Here is a 22,010-nt window from a genome sequence, read left to right as displayed (position 1 = left end):
GTCAATATTAAAATTTGTATGGAAATGCAAAGGACATATCACAGAATTGCCAAAGCAAATATTTGCAATAGCAAAGCATAGAATTGCCAAAGAACAACAGAGGAGGACTTCCATTATCCGATTTCAAAACTTCCTATACAGCTACAGTAATCAAGCAGTGTGGGGTTAGAATAAAGACAGACAAATAGATCAGTGAAACATGATAGACTGTCCAGGAATTGATTCAAATATTTACAGACAACAGACTTTTAACAAAGATACAAAAGCAATTGAATGGAGAAAGCATTTTTTCTTTCTTTGTTTTCTTTTTTTTTCCAGACAAATAGTCTGGAAAAATTGGATTTCCATACGTAAAGTAAAAACAAAAAAAAAAAAGAAAAAACCCACTTAAATCTTACCTTACATTACAGGCACAAATTAACTCAAAATAGATCACAGACTTATATGTAAAGCCAAAAATTATAAGATGTCTAAAAGAAAACACAAGAAATGATTGATATTCAAGTTTAGGTAAAGATTGATTAGAGACAACAAAAGCATAATTCCCCAGAATAAAAGTAATAAATTGGATTTCATCAGAATTAAAAACTTCTGCTCATCAAAAGGCCCTGTTAAGGAAATTAGAGGACAAGCCACAGCCTGGGAAAAGATATTCAAGTTATGTATTGGATAAAGAATTTGTATCCAGAATATATAAACATGTTATTCAGCTCAATAATAAAAACATAAATAGCCCAATTTAAAACTGGGCAAAATATTTGAATAAATATTTTTTAAAAATATACATATGGCTAATAAGTACTGAAAAGATGTTCATTATCATGTTCAAATCATTAGGGAAATGGAAATGAAAACCACAATGAGATACAACTACATATCAACTACATAATCAACTACAACTACATAATCAAAAAGACTGACAAAGCCAAGTGATGTGGAGATACCAGGATCCTCATGTATTGCTGATGGGAATGTAAAATGTATAGCCACTTTGGAATACAGGGCAGTTTCTTAAAGTATTAAACATAAACTCATCATACATTCCAGTAATTATATTGTTAGGTTATCTACCTACCTACCTATAAGAAATATCCAAAAAAGACTTGCAAATGAATGTTCATAGCACTGATATCCATAATAGTAAAAAACTGAAAGCAATGCAAATGTCTAACAAGTGATGAATGTATCAGCAAAATATGCATATCTATACCATGGAATATTATTCAACAATCAAAAGGAATGAAATATGAATGCATATAACATAGGTGATCCTCTAGCCATACTCTTAAAACTATATCATATGATTCCATTCATCTGAAACATCCAGTAAGAATAAATCTATGGAAACAGTAAGCAAATCAGTGGTTCTTTGGGCCTGGGATTTGGAATAAGGAGTAACAGCAAATAGATTTGAGGGATGTTTTGGGTGATGGAAAGTTCTAAAATTATATTTGGGGGGTGTGGGTGGCTCACTCGGTTAAGTGTCTGACTCCTGATTTCAGCTAAGGTCATGATTTCACGGTTTGTGAAATGGAGCCCCGAGTTGGGCTCTACCTTGACAGCACAGAGCCTGCTTGAGATTCTCTCTCTCTCTTTCTCTGTCCCTCCCCTGATCGTACTCTCTCTCTCAAAATAAATTAACTTAAAAAAATAAAATAAAATAAAATTAGATTTGGGTTATGAATGAACAATTCTATAAATTGGCTAACAATTATTTACTTGTCATAAAGGGGGATTTTATTGTATATAAATTATAATAGGCCATAATAAGGCTGTTTAAAAAGACTATATGAATATTTATTTTTATTTTTCCTCCAGATAACCTTAAATAAACTAATAACAAAAGTAAATTTAATGACTTTGTATTAATGATTTTTTTCAGTAGTAACAAGAAATTCTATCAAGAAATAGCCAATCTGGGCCTTTTTTAGTTTGCAGAAGTATATAAACTAATTGATTTTATTCTTTTGTAAAAAAACAAGACTGTAAGTAAGCAAAAAATTTGCAAGACTAATTACTCATTTTCAGCAATTTTACACCACTATATATTTGTCAAACTAGAGAGCCATCCTATAACGTAAATAGATAAAATATTTTAGTTTATTTCGAAAGGTAAAGAAACTTAAGGCAGCATTGAGTTAAGTGATTTGTCAAGTCATAGGACCTCAGAATTGGAAGAAAACTTTACCCCTAGAATAACTACTTACTATTTAATGCCCCTTTACAATTCTTCCTAAGAGCTCATCAAATCTTTGTTGGAACACCTTTCATAGTAGAGAACTTGCTATCCTCAAGAGGGGAAGTTTCCATCTTTGCAAAGCATTAATAACTAGAAGGACCAAACGTGGACCTTCATAGCTTCTATCCATAATATGAACTCATTTGGTGGAGATTTATACCAATCTCCAGATATCCTGGCTTCCACTACTTCACACAAATGTACCACACAAGTATCGCATATAAAAAAATGTGGATTGACACAATCCAAATCTCCATCATATATAAATTCCTTGAGATGTGGGACAGAGTTCATCATATATACCATTGTATCCATAGAATCCATCACTGCATCTGGCAATTTAGGTACTCAATCAATGATTTTGAACTAAACTGATAATTTTATAACACAAAACAAGCATATGTAAATCGCCTGAGCAATTTTTCCACATCTGTATTCCATACACATTTATTTAGTGCTACTGTTTTGCAGAAATTAACATCCCTTCTTATTATATGTGACATACAAACAAAACATAAGAAAGTGTTAGACTAGGTAAGTTAGGGACTAGGTGATAAAGTTAGTGATTTTATTGATGTGACCAAAAATGACCCTGCAACATGCCACATGATGTACAATGAACTTTGCTTTACAACCACTTTTATTATTAGAAAAGAATATTTTGACAGCCTACATCACCTAATTTAGAATCCAAGTTATTAGAAGGCTTAATTCATGAGAGGTTTTATTTTGAATTGCACAGTGATTACATGAGTCATAGAAATAACCAACATAACCTGAATTATTAGGGTGAGAATAATACCTGTCATGTTACATATGGAAAGGCAACATGTTGCAGTGCAATAACACACACATTTTAGAAGTCAAAAGACCTACATGCCTGGCTTCTATTAGCTGTAGGCAACTCATGCAATAACTTCACTTTGCTCATCTATGACAACAACAGCATTACAAATCCTGCTACATATGCATCAAAATATAATCATAAAGATCAAACAAGATGGTATGAAGGCAATTGGGAAACTGAAGTGCTAAACAAAAGTGACAGAGAAAGATTGCATTAAATTGCTGGAGATTTGCTTATCCATATTTATTAAATTACATAACATAATGCTTTGATAACCAAAATGTTCAATTCCCTGTGAAATAGCAAGTTTGTTCTATTTTTTCGTGTCAGCAATTTTACAAATGGCTGTCATTATTCAATAGGAAATACTATGCCTTAAATACTAGAACAAGTACTTTATACCAAGAGAGTGCAGAGTAAAAAGATTCTTTCCTTGTAATAAGCACTTGATAAATATATTCATTTGAAGAGATGCTCTCCGACATCCTTAAATTATCATTTGGGAGAAAATTAATTCTATGGCAACTTCCAAAAATTATTTGTATCTTCACTGATTTTTTATTTAAAATTTAGCATAATTCTTAATTGGTTTTTTGAACCTTGAACACTGTTGGGAATCTGACAAAAGTTAGAAAATCTAGTAAAAAGCATATATGCACGCCCATTTTAAATTCTGCTTACAGTATCAGTAGATTCAGAGGCTCTGCAGCCTAAGAATTGAGGTACGGTCCACAGATGCCACGTTCAGAACCTCTGTTTCAAATTTTCATGAACATTCTTAATTATACAATTAAAGGCTATAGAATAAGTGAAGCTCTCCCCACGAACCTCCTCTTTCTTTGGTTCTTTAAACAACATTTCTTTACATTTGCAAATTTGCAGCTTTTATTCTTACCATAGTGGTGTATCCAGCAAACAAACAACACAAAGTCATTATTCAATATGAGACAGCACTTGTAAATAGTAATGAGGTGGAAAATTAATTAAATGTGGCTGAAAATTATAAATTATTTAACGTTACTTCAAAATTCTGTCAGTAAATAAAGCTGCAGGATGGGGTGGGGATGGGGAGTCTTTCTGGAAGCACTTTACCTTTTGCAAAAGTATCTCTAGAATTCAAAATAGCAGCCACACAAATGTTTCAGGAACTTAGGTCAAAGCCTTTTTATTCCTCTTTGGAAATTAGCAATAGTGCTGGTTCCAAATACTTTGCACAGTTCCTATAAATCTTGTGATATGTTATAAATGAATCTGGTAAGTAAATTTATGAAGGTATTGAAGGCCCCAGCCCTCTTTGCCAGGCCCTTAGAGGAATTTGACTCTCCAACAATACTGCTAATTAAAATCTTGCCTACAGACAACCAAATTCAATGTGTTCAGGGATATTTTCCGTGAAAGTAACACCACAATTTTAACATTAAAAAAGTGTTTTAATTCTCAACCACTTTAATGCAAATACAATCACCAGCATAACTGAGATCTTTCCCTGGATTAATCAGGTAACTAAGCCACATATACAGAAAAAAATGCTTTTGGTGACGGAAAAATGGAAAACATACCTGAATCAATCTCTTTTATAGTTCTATTCAGCTAAAGTATTTCACAGTAAAACTACAATCAGATTTTTATTTTTCATCTGGAAAGAGCTTTTACACATGACACACTAGGAAAATCTGTTTTGAGCTTAAAATTGATATCTGCTTACATTATAACAGATTGTGTAATCACTGGATCTAAAACACTCAGCAGCCTGCCTGTGATTAGGAAACAAGGATTCATGTCCTACAGGCAGTCTGCTTGTCAGGTTTTTTCTAGGGAATTAGTCCTCATTTCCGTCCTTCCTGATCCTTAAAAAAACAGATTTTTTTCCCCCAGAGAGTAAACTTGTTGAAAGATTTTACTTTCTCGAACACCTATGGCCAAAATATATCCTGTTTACTGGCCAATAATGCAAAAATCTAATATTGTATGTTAGAAAGTACTCCGCTTTCTGTCTTTAGAAAAACCTTCAATTTAAGTGAAAATAAGGAGAAAGTTGAACCAAGAATTTGGCAACTGAAGAGATTTGACATCTAAGTATTTTTTAAACATTTTAAAATTTGTAATAGAAATATATTCTTGATTCCAAATGCCTTCCCTTGATGCCAAATAAACAATTTAGATACTATTTTCAAAATCTTATGGACAGAAATATGTCTTTAAACAATTAGCAAGAAGTGCCCATCCCCAAGTAAAAGGGTATTTCTTTTCCTCAGGCCACAGAGTAAGATTCCAAGCTTTGCATCTCAAAAGTGGATGACATATGTTTTGGTACAGTAAGGAAATTTTAGGAAGGTGGCAGAAGGAAAAAGTGTCTCTCATGCCTGCTTGGAATTTAAGCAGCCGGTTATGAAAAGCCAGCTAGCTCTAGAGCAATGTCCAGAAAGGTGTTTTTTGTACCATGCTCTTGCCCTATCTGGTTGGTCTTGCCTTCTTCCCCCCTACAGGAAATTGCAGTACCATTTGGTTCTCTGTGCCCATGCCACTACAAAATCTGCACAATAAATGCCAATAAATGACCAGAATTATACGTTTGAGGTCTGTAAAATGGGATGACCAGGTCTGCTCTGTTCTTCTCCATATCCCTGTAATCTAGTACCTAGCCTTGCTCAGAACAGATGCTCAGTCCATACTGATGACAAAATGAATGAATGTTGACTGAAGATAGCTTGAAAGTATTTATCCTTTCAAGGGCTTATGTGATTTAACAAGTGTCAGAGTCTCAAGCTGAAGTGATAAAGATTAGAAGGTGAATTTCAGTGATCAATCAGCCTGATGGCAGAAGCATAGGAGTCCCAGGAGACCATCAAAGGCTCAAGGATCACTCCATGTCACTTACAATTAGAGATGGTTCAGTCTCTATGGGTAAGTGTGCCCTGTGTGTCTTATAGCCCTTGGTTAGGGGCTAGAAAAAACACTAGGCCTACCTCCAATTAATCTCTCCCTCATGTCAGAGAACAAAATAGATTTTTAATGTTTATTTATTTATTTATTTTGAGAGAGAGAGACAGAGAGAGACAGGGTGAGCAGGGGAGGGGCAGAGAGAGAGAGAGAGGTAGAGAGAAAATCCCAAGTAGGCTCCACCCTGTGAGCACACAGCCAGATGCTGGGCTGAAACTCACAAACTGTGAGATCATGACCTGAGTCAAAATCAAGAGTGGGACGATTAACCAACTGAGCCACCCAGGAGCCCTAAGAATAAAATACTTTTGTACTATAGTATTCATGTTTGTTGAAGCCCAATCCCCAATGTGACAGTACTTGGAGGCGGGGCCTTCAGGAGGTGATTAGGCCATGAGGGTAAAGCCCTCGTGAATGGGATTAATGCCCTTTATAAAAGAGGTCCCAGAAAGCTCCTTTGCTCCCCCTTCCACCATGTGAAGTTACAGTGAGAAGATAGCCACTTGTGAACTAGGAAGTGGCTCCCACCAGACACCAAATCTGTACTTCCCAGCCTCCAGAACTATGGAAAATAAATGTCTGTTGTTTAAACCACTCAGCCTATGGTATTTTTGTCACAGCAGCTCAAATGAACTAAGACATATGACAAAGCCTGGGAGGTGGGCTGGAAGTAGATAGTAGACACTGAGGAGGAGAGAGCTTCCCAGAGAACTTGAAAGAAGTCTGTGTGATCCTTTCTTCATCACTAAGCACCTTTTCTCTATTTTCCTTCTGACTTGTTCACTAATTTAGGGTCCATACCTAAACACCTCTGGACAGACGACAGTAAGCTATCCTTTTTTTAATGCTTATTTATTTTTGAGAGAGATACAGAGAGAGAGGGAGAGATCTTGAGTGGGGAAGAGGCAGAGAGAGAGAGATACAGAATCAGAAGCAGGCTCCAGGCTCTGAGCTGTCACCTGAGCAGGGCTCAAGCTCATGAGCTGTGAGATCATGACCCAAGCTGAAGTTGGTTGCTCAACAAACTGAGCCACCCAGGCCCCCCAGTAAGCTAACATTTTTGAGCAATTACTATCTGCCCAGCCTTGTTCTAAGTGCTTGTCATACAATCTACACAATAATTCTAAAAACAGGTATTATGTAACCTCCCCCTTCCCCACTCCATGAATGAACTATGCCCAAAGTAACGCAGCTGATAAGAAATAGAGCCAGAGAAACAAAATAAATAACAATTATTGATAGCTCATTATGTATTAGGGCTTTATATACAGTATTTCATTATTTCTCACACAATCCTATGAAACACATACTTCTATTATTTCCTTTTACAAATGTACAAAATTGGACTTGAAATGGTTTTGTAACTTACCCAAACCTACACAGCTAGTAAGTGACAGGGCCAGCCTAGGGATGCAGGATTCCAAGTTCCTTCCATTTACCCAGTCCTCTGTCCTCATCACACACAGGTTCCAGGATCATAAAAAGGCTAACATTTATGGAATCCCTATTACATATCAGGTATGCTCCTAAATACCTATATTAACTCAGTTGATCCTCCATGAGCTGGGTATAATTACTATTACTATTACTGATGCCATTTTGCATTTGAAGAAATTGAGGCAAACCAATTTTCTCAGACACATGATGAAAAAATGTCTACACTTAGGCTTGGACCCAACAGCTTATCTTCAGACTCCATGCTCTGAACTATTGCAGCATTATGCTGCTTCTGAATGTTCATATGACTAAATTTAAATAGCACTTATTTAGAAATCATATTCATATACCCACTAGAAGTTAACCCTAAGTCCAAAGCATTTTATCATATTCCAGGTAAGTTTTATGCAAAAATAGCATAGCTTCCCCATTTCCTATATTTTCATGGTAAAGCTGGGGTGGAGAGGACTTCAAAAAATTTAAAGGGCCAGACACTTGTTTAGGGACAAGACAGGAGAAGCTGGAATATTGACACCTTTTGTCTACAGGAAGCTTGGGAAGACATTCCTGCTTCAGCACCCCTCCTGGCTGAGGACCAGGAAGGGTTGGAGAAGTGTGTCCAGCTGGAGAAGTGAGAGTGAGGCACTGAGCTGTGAAGAAACTGCTAGATGGAGTTAATCCTGGTAGGAAGTTCTTTGGAATCCTACCCCAAAGATGGAGCAGGCAGTGGGACATCTTCAGCTAACTTCCCTTTCAGGGAGATAGCAGGGAGCTGGAAACTCCAGGCCTTTCCTTCCAATATAGCACCCTGGACCTAAATCTTCTACTTGTGTCCTTTCATCTTTGGTCACACCTCACTTAGAACTTGCTCCCTGGCAGCAAAAGGCAGAAGTCATTATGAATTTGCACTGTGTATCATTATTATTATTTTGTTAATTAGCTGAATTGATAGAGCACTGAATTAAACCAAATTAGCAACTTTTTCCATGGGTATGCCCCCATCTGTAATAGTTACACTCTTTTAAAGTATTACCAACTAATCCCTAGAGAAACTGGGATGGAGGGAGGAGAATATTTATTTATTGGTTGATTTATTGATTGATTGATTTAATATTATTTATTTCATCTCCATTTAGAAAAGGTATGTGCTGTGTACTTTATTTCTAACTCTCGGCAGGTTTCACATGATCATGACTTACAGAAGTGATGAAAATATGTTAATTAACAAGGTTGTAACTCCCTAGCTGTGCTCTTAGTGTGATTCATGCTGTATATTAGTGGGAGGTGGGGGGAGAAGGTTAAATAATATGCAATGTTCTACACTGCATAATAATTGTTACATTTTGACATGAAATCAAACATACCAATACTAAAAAAGGAGTGCCCCAAATGCCCGCTCAAAGAGCCAGTGGTGTTTTTGAGGAATTTTAAGCTCCCTGGATTATAGGAGGTCATGAATAAGAGGATGAGTGGTAGGTAGGTTGGCTGGGGAAGTTTGACCCAAAAATCTGGTGCAACATTCCACAAAAATAGGATAGTTATTAACGAGTGGCAACAGTGGGGAAATGATTACTGTGGGTTTGAAACAAAAAATTAGTAAATCATAACACTAAATGGAGAGGCCTGTGGCAGGTCTTGGAAGTGAGTTTAGAATTCTGCAGAACTGAGCTGTTGTTGCAAATGAGAAACAGGCTGGTGGGCCCCCATGGCACCTGACTCTGCCTGGCCCTGGGTGCTTCAGGGAGAAGAAGCCTGCAGTACAGCCTAGAATCTTTCCTGCCAGTACAGTACACAAAGGGCCTTGCCCCCTTTCTTCTCTTGCCTTCAGAGCCACCTCTGCAGCAAACCCCAGGCTGAGAAGTGCTCTGGGGACCTGGGCTCCACCACTGGGTTGCACCAGCAAGGAGAGTGCAGCTTCCTTGGTGAACTCGGTTGAGGCGGGGGGAAAGAAGGGGCACCCTGGCTGTGTTTGAAGATGTGTGGTCCACAACATATACCACTTACTTGTTTCCTGATACCTGAAAACAGTAAAGATCTACATGTTACGTGAAAATGTACCGTATTGAAAAATAAAAACACAACCCACAAATTGCACAAAAATTCGTATAAGCATGATTGTTTTACAAAAGGAGGCAAGAACACATTAGAAACGGGGTGTTATATGATTGAAACAGTCTGCAACGCATAAATGTTTCTAAAACTCTCCCAGAATTCCTGCCTGGTTTGTTTAGAATCCAGATGGTCCGCATTGTGTATTTTCATGTAACCAGCCATCCTAGCTGCTTGGGAATCCGGTGATGGTCACTAAACCGACTGCTGGCTTCACAATAGGCAAATGACAGAAAATTAGGCATGAAGAGATGACAGAATATCCTTCCTTTCCATACTAAATGTCTTGAATGTGAAGACTTGCTATCAATTTTAAGAGGAAAGTTTTTTGTTGGAGGTGAGCACCAAAATAGCATTGATTTATGACAAACCTATCCAATTCCATTAAAATGAACACAGTAGTTTCAGGCTCTAATAAGTTATTACAACACTAGGTAATAAGGCAGTTCCCTTCATGACTTGCTTTATAGCATGGGTGCTGACTGGGCTCCTTCAGTTTTCCTGGCTACTGTTAAGATTATGCTCACAAAAACATACATAGATGATACTCTTTTTTATATAATACAACATTTCAGATTAAAAAAATTTTTTTAACGTTTATTTATTATTGAGAGACAGAGAGACACAGAGCTTGAGCAGGGGAGGGGTAGAGAGAGGGGGAGACACAGAATCCGAAGCAGGCTCCAGGCTCTGAGATGTCAGCACAGAGCCCCACGCGGGGCTTGAACTCACAAACTGCGAGATCATGACTTGAGCCGAAGTTGGTTGATTAATCAACTGAGTCACCCAGGAGCCCCCAGATTTTTTTAATGTTAAGACTGAAATGAATGCAAAGAAAACAGGCCAGGGTATTAAGAGAGGAAAACTAAACTCAGTAGATGCCAATGTCACAGCTGTGAAGACGACCCTTGGGGGTTCTCCTGGGTGGTGTCAGCAGAGGGAAGCCTATAAAATCTCAATCTGTTTTTGTATGAGCAAAGACATGCCTCATAAGTTGAAGCAGGGATTTAAATTAAAGTCCTGCTCAAGCTGAATTGTCTACATGTGGATAGGAATATCTCAAGATTGACTGTATAATCAAGTTCTAAATGTTATATTCTGGTGTAGGGGGCTACAGGAGTTTTAAAGCGAGTCAGTTCTCCACTAAGAACCATCACTATAACTCTGACCTACCTCCTTCTTGATGCTTCAGATTTCTCTCTTGGAAACTGGAGGAGAACAGAAGATTCCCTGGGTCTATCCATATCTAAAATTCTATCACTCCACAAGTATACACTGGAGCCATGGAAGCCTCACTAGGTGGTTGGGGGACCAGGTGGCAAACGGCAGCCAGACTCTGAAAAGAAGTGAAGGGTATAAAGTTTGATAAAGCCTGTTTTTAAGATGTGGAATAGATGCAGCCTAAGTCACAAATAAGATAAGTTTGAGAAAGCCAATAAGGAAACCATACTTTTATCGTATACATTAAAAAATTTTATTAAGTACCTCCTCACCTTGCCAGGTACTTGGAACACAGAGGAGGTGGATTCCCTGCTTTTACCTTTCTTACAGTGTATTAGAGACATAGAAAAGCAAATATGAAGCAGAATCAACAAAGGACGTGCAATGTAGATATTGCTAGGTGGTAAAGTCATGGGTGATGTTTATGATTTTATTGTTAATTCTGTTTTGTAAGTCATCCAAAATAAAATGCATTTTTCTAATGAAATATATTTTTAATTTTTTAAGTTTATTTATTTTGAGAAAGACAGACACAGTGCAAGTTGGGGATGTGCAGAGAGAGAGGGAGAGAGAGAATCCTAAGCAGGCTTTGTACTGGCAGCTGACGCAGGGCTTGAACTCTTGAAACAGAGAGATCATGACCTGAGCCAAAACCAAGAGTTGGACACTTAACCGACTAAGCCACCCAGGCACCCCAGTAATGAAAAAATACTTTTTAAAAATAAGAAAATATATTTTAAAAAGATACTTCACATAAACATTAGATTTTATGTTAGCAGGGTGGTATTACAAAATCCTTTGAGAGTTAACAGAAGAGCTACCTGAAGCTCAGGTTAAGTAGCTTATTAAGATCACAGAGCTATAGTGAAAAACCAGAACACTGGCATGCACATAAGTATATCTTACCAAAGTTTTGTTTGTTTGTTTGTCTTAAGCAGGAGAGCTAGGATTAAAGCTAAATCCTCTAAGTCTCCAAATCCCAGGCTCTTTCTACCACCTGACAGTGTCTACTAATAACAATATGCAATCTCGAGGATCAAGGTAAGAACTGCAATACATTCAGTCATAAAAAATGAAATGGGAGAAACCTGTGTAAAAAAACTTCAAAAATTTGAGTCTTACTGTCTTGCTTTTACTCTCCTGTATCACTCTTAATTTTTTTAAATTTCTTCCTTTCAATGTTTTCTTCTATCTCTATTAAAGACATAAATAATATTTGGGAAAGAAATAAAGGGAAAAATAACATATTCCCACTATACTAAAAATGACTATTGTTGATAATGTGGAATGTTTTTTTCCCTAGAGTTTTAGGGGTTTTAAAAATTATTATAATTATACTGATACCTAATTACAAGTCTTTGGTGGATTTCTGCTATAATTACCCAAAGTTATCATTAAAAATTTAGTCAACAATAAGGGAACAGCCCCAAACTAAAAGATTAAGAAATATATCAAATAAACAATCTAAGATCAACACTTCCATAACACTATGCCATTAAACACTAGACACGTGAAAGGCTCACGTGAAAAAGGTTTAGTGGTAAGAGAAATTTAGGGAACATTTCAGATTCTTATCCCATTTTTGGAGATTCACAGTGCACTTTGCAAAAATCTGAGAGAAGCAGTGTTTAAGGAAGAAAAAACTTCTTTAAATTTTAACTCAACATTTCCTAAATTTATTTGCGCATAAAAATTTAAAAAATATTTTACACTCATTAATGCCTTTTGGAATAGGAACAGACTTGAGGATACACTTTTCCAGTTCTTTCCAGTGCTAGATTTTAAACGACAACGTTATTAGACCTGACTACCCATGCCATACAGTACCCAATAGGAAAAGACAAGTAGCTTCCAAGATCAGCTGGGCCAGAAGCGAGAGGAAAGTGGGGACACTGTGGAACTCTGTGCACTTGGAAAATACATCTAGAAATGCAGCATTCAGCATTCCATCCTTCCAATCTTTAAAGTGTCTGTTTAACAAAATATTTCAAGATTCTAAATTTTCCCTGTCAGAGATGTCAGCCAATGAAAGAAGCCTGGAGAAATCACTAGCAGAAGGTGAAACATTGACATTATTTGATGATTCTTCCTTTATTCTTATACATTTCCTTCTTAACCTTGGGGCCTTAAAAGCATTCTTGTTTTGTTTCACCCTATTCCTATCTCTATATTCAAGTACAAAAGTCTGTTGATCCTACATGTAGCATATCTTTCATGTTCTTCCTTTCGCCTCTATCCCACCCTCTCGCTTATTTACTTAATAATTCTCCTTTGGGCACCTACTCCGTTCTCCATTAGACATTTGACAGAAATGTGGTATCTGCCCTGGAGAAGAACACACCTAGTCGGGGGAGACTCATTCAGGGTTATCATCTCTCACCAATACCACTGTATTATATCTTTCTTGCCCTCAGGCCCTTGTACTCTAGTGTATCCTCTAAAATTCCCATACTTATCCATTCGAAACCCAAATATGATCATGTCACTCTCTGTCCTGAAGTCAAATAATGGCTGCCAAATGTTATCTATGTACATTTAGGTTGAACTACGTAAAACTGTCAATATTCCTACTAAGATGACAATTTTTGTGGTTCAACACAAAATGAAATTTCCATTTTTCCATTTGTTGGCTACCGTTTTATATGAAAATCTTGAGAAGGATCTTTTCCAAATCTGAAAGGCATTTTAGGTATCATCAAAAATATAGACTATGAGGCAAAAATAAAATGTGTTTTGTGAGCCCCAAATCAAAAGCCATAGGGCACACTCTTCAATTTCTGGCAGTGATTTAAAATCTAGACGCTTCTCACATGGACAACTCTGTGGTTTGCTCTAGCATCAACTCCTGCTACATGTGCCCATAACCCAATAAACTTCCTGCATGTTCCAGTTTTTTTCTTCATGTTCTACTTCCTCCTTGGGTTATTATGAGGATTAAAAAATATACATAAAAAAATAATCTATGTAAAGTAGGTGACAGATTACATTTACTATTAACAATAGGCCTAATTCTCACTTTTGCAAAAACAAACAAACAAACAAACAAACAAACAAACAAACAAACTTACAACCCCATTGGAAGTAATCTCTCTGCACTGTTCTCCTAGCATTTCCTTTGTATCTCTAATAAAGCATATATCAGGGTCTATCTTGACTTAGAATTATTTATGCATGTGTCTATTTTCTACCCTGGATTATGGACCCCTTCTGAGCAGAGATCATATTTTATTCATGTTCTCACCTACATTGGGCAGAGGGCCTTGCACTGTGAAAGCAGTTTGCCATGCAAAAAGCACTATCAACTTGATGATGATTTGCATCAAGCATACGCTGAATTGTATTGAATTCTTTGTTAGTGAGGGTCAATACCACTCCTCTCTGGGAATAATGGTCATAAAGTTAGAAGTTAGGAAATTCTTCTTTCAATGAGAAGGACTGCCTGGATGGCAGATATCTGGAACCCAAATGCATTGTTCTCCCTAGTACAATTCTACTTTCCTAAAGGTAGAATTATCTTTTTGCCTTAATCATAGCGTAAGTAAATAGTCACCTCTCCTAATGCAACATTCATTTCCTCTCTTATGGTTTCTTAGACAAAGACATGAATGCATAAAATCCCAATTATCTAAGTAATTGGGACAGTGAAGACTTAAGGAAGCATTCAAGAAAATGCATGGTCTATGACTTCTTTTTCAGTGTTTTCAGAATTCAAAGCTATTGAGAAGGGCAAACCATGGAGGGCTATTCCTGTGAATTAATTCTACTCTTAGTCCAAGCCTTTCCTTCACACTTAAGGAGAATAACATCCATGGAAGTGAAGAAACATGCTCAAAAATATTGTGGTGAGAGGCAACATTTCTGTTGTGATGGATTTAGGCCAACCTATATGGAAAGCAAGGGGTCACTTTGAGATGGTTCCAGAATCTTTTAATTTTAGGCATCATATTTTTCTGATCCCAGGAGTTATGTTACCCTTGCTGTCAAAAAACTGACAGAAGGACAGTCCAGGATAGACAGGAGAGTAAAATTGTAGCTTTAAATGCTGTTCTATGAGATGCTGCTCCTGGTAGTTTCCAGAAAGCCAGAAAGGCATTAAAACCAAAGACTGCTATGGAGAAAGTCACTTTGAAACTCAAGTTTTGAGAGCATCATATGGTATTTTAGACATTATAGGAGATAATCTTTATTGTTCTATGGAACTTGCAGCTGATAGGACCAATTGCAAAATGCTAGGCAACCTTGACTCACCTGACATGGAACCAGAGGAGCCAGAGGCATGAAAGCGTTCATTTTTATCTCCTTCCTCTTCATCACACTTGCTACTTGTTCACCATGTCAGCTATGTAGGAATCAAACCTCTTTAACCACACTCCCTTCCCCATTTAATTACCTCCTTATCACAATCTTCTGCCCTTTCTTCTGCTTTCCACGACCAGCCTTAGCATCCTTCCCTGCATAAATCTAGCCACATCCAGATTCATTTCAGCCATATCCCTTACCCCTTATCTGTTCCAAAATACGGAAAAGAAAGAAAAACTCCTTAACATTCTAAATCACAGATGGCAGGAAATCACATATGTTAAAATTAAGTACAAATATACCTGACACCTCATCAGAGGCAGTAAAGTGCTATGGTTAAGAGGGAAAACTGATGCCAGACTCTGTGGTTCAAACCTTGGTTATACTACTCCATCATTTAACCTCTGCATACCTCAGTTTACCGAACATTAAATTAAGAATGGTATTGATACCAATTGCGTTAGGATAGTGAAAAAATAACAGCCCCCTAAATGAAAACAGAAATTTACTTCTCTCTGATGGGGGACTGTGGGGCTGATGAGGTGGTTGTGTGATTATGGGATTAGGTTCCTCTGTCTTATTAAGAACCAACCCCCCAACAAACCTTTCAGTATAAAAAGATACACAATAGGAACAGTGTTGAGCAATAGAATTTTTCTGCTATTTTCAGAAAAATCAATATGTATACATCAAAGTATTAACTAGGAAATTAGGAAATTGTGGAATTCAGAAAAATCAATGTTTGCTTTGGCATATATTTGAAAGGAACTGAATTTCTTAACAAAGAGAGATGACAATTATAGACCTACTTTCTTTACAAAAGATCAAGGGATTTAATTTGTTGGCCAAATTGTTCACTAACATTTATGGGTGCTTCTAAGAGAACAAAGAGATTCTTCTAACCAAAGTGTGGAAACCGAAGTAAAACAAGTAAAGGCAATCTTTTTAACCAACAAGTGGCAAAACTTTGGCCATATCAGATGTGTATAAAGTAGAGGCTTTTCTCATATAAGGACTCATTACGTTCTTAAGGTTATCACTGGCCCTTTGGGACAGTACAGAAAGCTTATTTCTGTACCCAACAGATGAATGTCTACTATCATGGAGTTTTACTACAATACTGCAGACTTAGGTAGAACAGAGTACTGGTTTTGGAGTTAGATCATTTGAGTTTATATTCTAACCTTACTTATTGTCTGTATGACCTTGAGCAGGTTCTTAACCTCTGCATGTATTAGATTTGTCATCTGAAAATAGGAAAAATAATCATACATGCCCCATAGAGTAATTATGATGATGCATTAAAAATAATATGCATAAAGTTTTTAGAGCAGAAGCATTGAGGAGTTGTTGGCTATTTAATTATTAACATTACCCAAGTCTTTTAAAGGTTTTACAGCATTACAGACATTAACTTCTTTCTTTTACACAGCTTTACCAGTTACAAAATTCTGTTGTATACACTGTCTTATTTGATTGTCACGATTTCGTCACTACAGTTTTCAGGGACAATACCCCCATTTTAAAGGCAAGAAAACTAAAGCTTAAAAAGAGGAAATAACTTTCATAAAGTTGCCAACCCTCCAAACCAATGGGCTCGAGTCAATAACTTGGTATTCTTGCAAGTTAGCTTCCCTTGGCTGTAATCAGAGGAACAATGGTGGCGATGATACATGAGCCTTAGATGATATGGTCCAGATAGCTCCTTCTATGGACCATGACACATAGCCATGCTTTCCTTGACACCCTTGCCTGGGCCAGGGAGAGCACATGACTTTACGGCAGTGCAAAAGCTCTGCCCAAACAAAGATGACAGCCACTTTCTGTTTTCTCCTTTGGAAATTTGAGCATTTCTAGTTGTGACAGCTGATGTTATTAAGAGCTTCGCCTCTACCTCATAGTCTTTATCACTTTCACCTCAATTTCTTAAAGCAGACAATTTTCTTAATAACGAAAACTCAACTTTAAGGACCCTCTTCAAACCTAATTGTTATCCCTAAGCCCCATCTGAACAGAAATTCTAGAGATGCCACTGAAAGGAGACTGAAAAGTATAGCGAGGGAGGCCAGGGGCACTCAGGGAAGGGCATGTTTTTCATGAAGACTGCCTAACAGTGATAAAACTATTGCTGGGTAACATAGCAGAAGTTTCAAGAGCAGAGCAGGAAATCTAAATCTAAATTCTAAATCATGGTAAAGGCAAAGTTCAACAAAATTTTACTTTATATGGACAAGAAGTTATCTTAGTTCTAGATTGTAACTCAGTGTTGAATCCTGCTTATTTGGGAACCCATGACTCTTCCCTTAGGGCCCACAGGTCTCTTTTGCTGTTACAGAAGTGTCTCAAAGTAACTCCATGATGTCTCTTACACAAGTGTCTGTAACTAACTCAATGGCATCTCTGTTTCTTGCAACCAAAGACCGAGACAAAAAGAAATGTAAATTATCAATTAAGATCTCTGTTAGGGTTTTAAAACAAAAATACCCTATATTTTACATATGAAACCATACAAACAGAGATGCACAGAAAGCTGATCTGCCATGAGAGGCACAGAAAGACCCAGGAAAACATGCAGAGAGTCAGAATCTCTGAGTTCAGCTGCTCCTTCCCTTGAGTTTCCAGAGACATCCAATGGCCTTATAGCAAATTCTTTTTTCCCTAAGCTAGCTTAAGTTAGATTTCTGTAGTTTGCAACCCCAAATAGAGCTAATGTCTAGATTTCTCATCCCAGAATTCTTTGGGGGAATTCAACTAGATAAACTCTGGATATGTAATTCAAATATGAACACACATATATATGGGCCTGAACAAGCTATCTTAGAAATGTAGGAAAGCATTAGGTCACACTGAAAACCCAGAATTTAACCTTAACTGCCTGATTTTGAAAAGATAGTCATGCATACAAGTGATATCCAACTAGAAAATTAATTGTTAGTAGAAAAATGTTCCATAAATATTGTAATGTTTCTGAGTAAAGGGCACTGGCACCTGGGTTAAAGGATGACTGAATAGCAACCCTAAATATAGAGCCCTCCAGAGAGCTAGACAAATTTGTTTACATTCCAGGGTGGTGAAGGTAGTAAGGTAGAGACCTTCCCATGCTCTGAGAGCATTTGTTTACATTCCAGAGCAAAGATCTATGCACCACCCCCCTGCCCCAACCCTGTACTCTGTCCCTTTCTCTTCCCAGAGGAGAGGATGGGAAGACATGTCAGCTGCCCTATAGCCTATAAAAGCTGTGAGTTTCACAATGTGGTGTTCCTCTCATGGAGTACCTATGCAGGTCCACCTAGCTCTTTCAGAGCTGTCACATGGGGAAACTATGACATGGGGACCAGATACAAGATGCTCTGTGAGGAAATAAGAGGTATTTTTTTTTTCTGATCCATATATGGCAGTATAACTTGCTAACTTGCAAGTAAGGTAATATCTCAAACTCTGCCCAGTTTCAGACTTAACACTATATCCTAGATTGCTCAAGGTAAGTTTATACCTCCTATATAGAATAATTAAGAGACCTCATTTCATTTTTAAAACTGTCCCTGTTCAGAAGGTAAATGATATGTTCACCCAACATACAACTCACATAATCTCAAGAGGTATCCTTCAAGAAATGCAATATTACCTAATTTTCTGCAGGTTTGGGTATTTGGTGACTCATTCTTTTTATTTGCCAACTCCGATTGCCATTAGGTTACAATGCTAACTCAGGTCATATTGCCATTGAAATAGTAAAATTGTCCCTTGAGGCTTCTCCCTTTCAATTCCTCTAGAACTTGGTACCTGTGTTGAAGCACACATCTTCTGCTTTGTCTTGCAGTATATTTATGTACACTTCTCGTTCCCTATACCTGTCTACAATATTTTTCTCCACTGACATCCATAGTCTGGACTTACGCAAATGAATAAAATACCTCTTGGATAAGGCAAATAATTATCCTCAGATTTAACTGCTTCAAGGTTCAATTTGTATTCAGGTTTACTAAGTATATGGTTTACCTGTGCCCAAGTTGTATGACAACTCTCGTGTGGCAATTTATTTATTTATTTATTTATTTATTTATTTATTTATTTTTTAAATGTTTATTTTATTATTTTTGAGACAGAGAGAGACAGAGCATGAACGGGGGAGGGGCAGAGAGAGAGGGAGACACAGAATCGGAAGCAGGCTCCAGGCTCTGGGCCATCAGCCCAGAGCCCGACGCGGGGCTCGAACTCACGGACCGCGAGATCGTGACCTGAGCCGAAGTCGGACGCTTAACCGACCGAGCCACCCAGGCGCCCCTCTCGTGTGGCAATTTAAACAGGGCTGATATTGATTTTTCTCCACAAATGGGAGAGTGAGACACAATATTAAATCATTTATCCCAAGTTAGTGGCAAAAGGGAAAACAAAACTACAAAATATAGCTACTGGAATTTCTGTTCAGCATTCTATCCTCAGTATGACTGTGTGTTTCTATTTTGCGTGTTTACTCTGTAATGTATTTATTGTGTGATATATATAATGTATTTCATTCATTATAAAGCATGTTTCTGAAATATTGGTCCTGCCTTCTAACACATTAATAATAATTCATTCATAAGAACTATTTTTTAATTTACAGTATTGATTTTATATATATTCATATATATATTTAATATTCTGGAAGTATATTGATAGGTTCAGAAATAGAAGTGGTTTTTTTTTCAAATTTAGGATGCAAATGCATTTAACTATATTACAAAATTTTCTACCACTGGAAGACAGTATACTGCAGCCTCAAATTACAAAACTAATGTATATTAAAGTAAATTTAATTTAAATTACAAAATTTTCTACAACTGGAAAAAATCATAGTCTAGCCCCCTTAAATTACAAAAATAATGTTTTCCCTTTGCCATTCATTCCCAAACAAAATAATTTAAGTGTATCCCAGACAACCATAGAGGTCCTAGGATCCTTCTTATATTTATGAGAGAAGCTACCTACTGGTAATGATTTATTTATATTCTATTTATTTTTGCGAGAGAGAGAAAGACAGAGAGAGAAAGAAAGACAGAGTGCATGTAGGGGAGGGGCAGATAAAGGGGTAGACACAGAATCTGAAGCAGGCTCCAGGCTCCGAAATGTCAGCACAGAGCCCAATGTGGGGCTCAAACTCACAAACCATGAGAACATGACCTGAGCCAAAGTCAGACATTTAACTACTGAGCTAACCAGGCACCCTGCTGAACTCCTACTTTTAATCCAATTCTTAACCACCACCACAACTTCCACCACCACCTACTCCTCAGTCCTTCCCACACTGGTTTCAATCCCTTGACATATATTTTCCTTGCAGTGAAGATCCTGTCCCTTGTCCTTCATTGGTCTTCCATTCTATAGGCTCTTGCCTGCTGCCATCTGCTAGACCCAATGTCTCCTCCAAAGATCTTTCACGCAACTCTTCATGTCCCTGTCTAGGCCTCCAACCAGTCATTTGGACCTCCTCAGAAAACTCAGCATCCTAATACTTTATCCTACAGAGTAATTTTCTCTTTCTTTTGGTCTTTACCTCTTCAACCCAAATTAGGCATGTAGTCTTTTTTTTACCACTATTATTTTTATGTTAAAAGGAAACATGTTGTCTTCCCAAATAAAAAGAGCAATTGTGTTCAGGGTTAATATTCAAACTGTTTAGCAGAAAAAAAAAAAAAAGACAAAGGTACCAAGCTACCAGAACTGACCATAGTGAGGCTGCAACTCTGTACATGTGCTACCAAAACGAGAACAGCAAGGCTGCAATTCTGAGCGACAATCCAGTGGGAGAGGGATTCCTCTGACTTCTTCAAGCAGTGACTCTCAAACCTGGCTGCATATTAGAATCACCTGGGAAGCTTTTCAAGCCCATCAATGATTGGACCCAAGCCCAGTCCAGTTGAATTGTAATCTCTAAGGAAGGGGTCCAGTATTGGTATGTCTCAGAACCTTTGCAGCTGATTTTTTTTTATTGCAAAATGATCACTACAATAAAGCTAGTTAATATGTCACCATACATAGTTGAAGAATCTTTTCCTTGTGATGAGAACTTCTAAGATCTACTCTCTTGGCAACTTTCAAATATGCACTATTGTACTATTAACTACAGTCACCAATTTTGCAGCTGATTTTAATGTGCAGACAGGTCCAACAATCACTGGGTTGGATGAATGAGATATGCAGATGACTATTACTGCTCAAACTGTTGCCAGTTCTTGACATAGCTTTTCTTCTGTTCTTCTGAGGCCCATAGGGGGGAAGTGAACTGACCAAATTCAACACAAGAATCAGTGGCTAAATAGAAACTCTCTCTTGATTTTCTGATTCCCAGACCAGTCTTCTTTCCACTGCACCGGGACCCTACAGTATAAACTTAGCATGCTGCATATTATCACATTATATATGTATTTGTTACAGTCGCCACTTATGATTAGTCACATGATTCTATGTATACTTATTGACCTACTTTCTCAAATGCTCACCAAAGGCAGTTGTTGAGGATGAACAGGCTTTCATCCTGATTGGTCTTGGCTATTTAAGATCCACAGTGCAATGTTTTGCAATAAGTAGATAGTAGCGTTATTGTCCTAATTGTCATTGCAGACTGAGGAAACCAAAGCATAAACAAAGAAGAGGTACAAAGCATAGGAGGAAATGCTCTGTAACTCTGATCTCATTGCAATATCCAAATGCCATCTTGTACCAAGAGGAATCTGTGGGAATGCAAGTGAGCAATATTTACAGCATCTGTGTAAGGGGATAGCTGAACCAGTAGTGCAGGTTCAGTAGGAGTAGAGAAAATTTATGTTCAGTTTGTTCCCTTATTTTAGAGATGAAGCCAAAGTCATGCAGTGGGTTGGGATGCAGAACAACAAGTAGGAACTGGGTAGCCTGATTATCACTGGACTGCTATATCAA

General features: G+C 37.4%; 1 long non-coding RNA gene across 1 annotated transcript in view; it reads left to right on the top strand.

The window, feature by feature from the left end:
* LOC131514432 (uncharacterized) overlaps positions 1-22,010 on the top strand; it is a 96,356-nt gene that overhangs the window by 63,625 nt on the left and 10,721 nt on the right. The window contains exon 3 of the long non-coding RNA XR_009263069.1: positions 11,732-11,834. This is a non-coding gene — a long non-coding RNA (uncharacterized LOC131514432). The remainder of the gene's footprint in view (positions 1-11,731; positions 11,835-22,010) is intronic.

This window comes from Neofelis nebulosa, chromosome 6 (genome assembly GCF_028018385.1).
Source record: "Neofelis nebulosa isolate mNeoNeb1 chromosome 6, mNeoNeb1.pri, whole genome shotgun sequence".
In the NCBI taxonomy this organism is placed as follows: domain Eukaryota; kingdom Metazoa; phylum Chordata; class Mammalia; order Carnivora; family Felidae; genus Neofelis; species Neofelis nebulosa.
The sequence above is the reverse complement of the archived record's forward strand: the minus strand, read 5'-3'. Positions and strand labels throughout refer to the sequence as shown.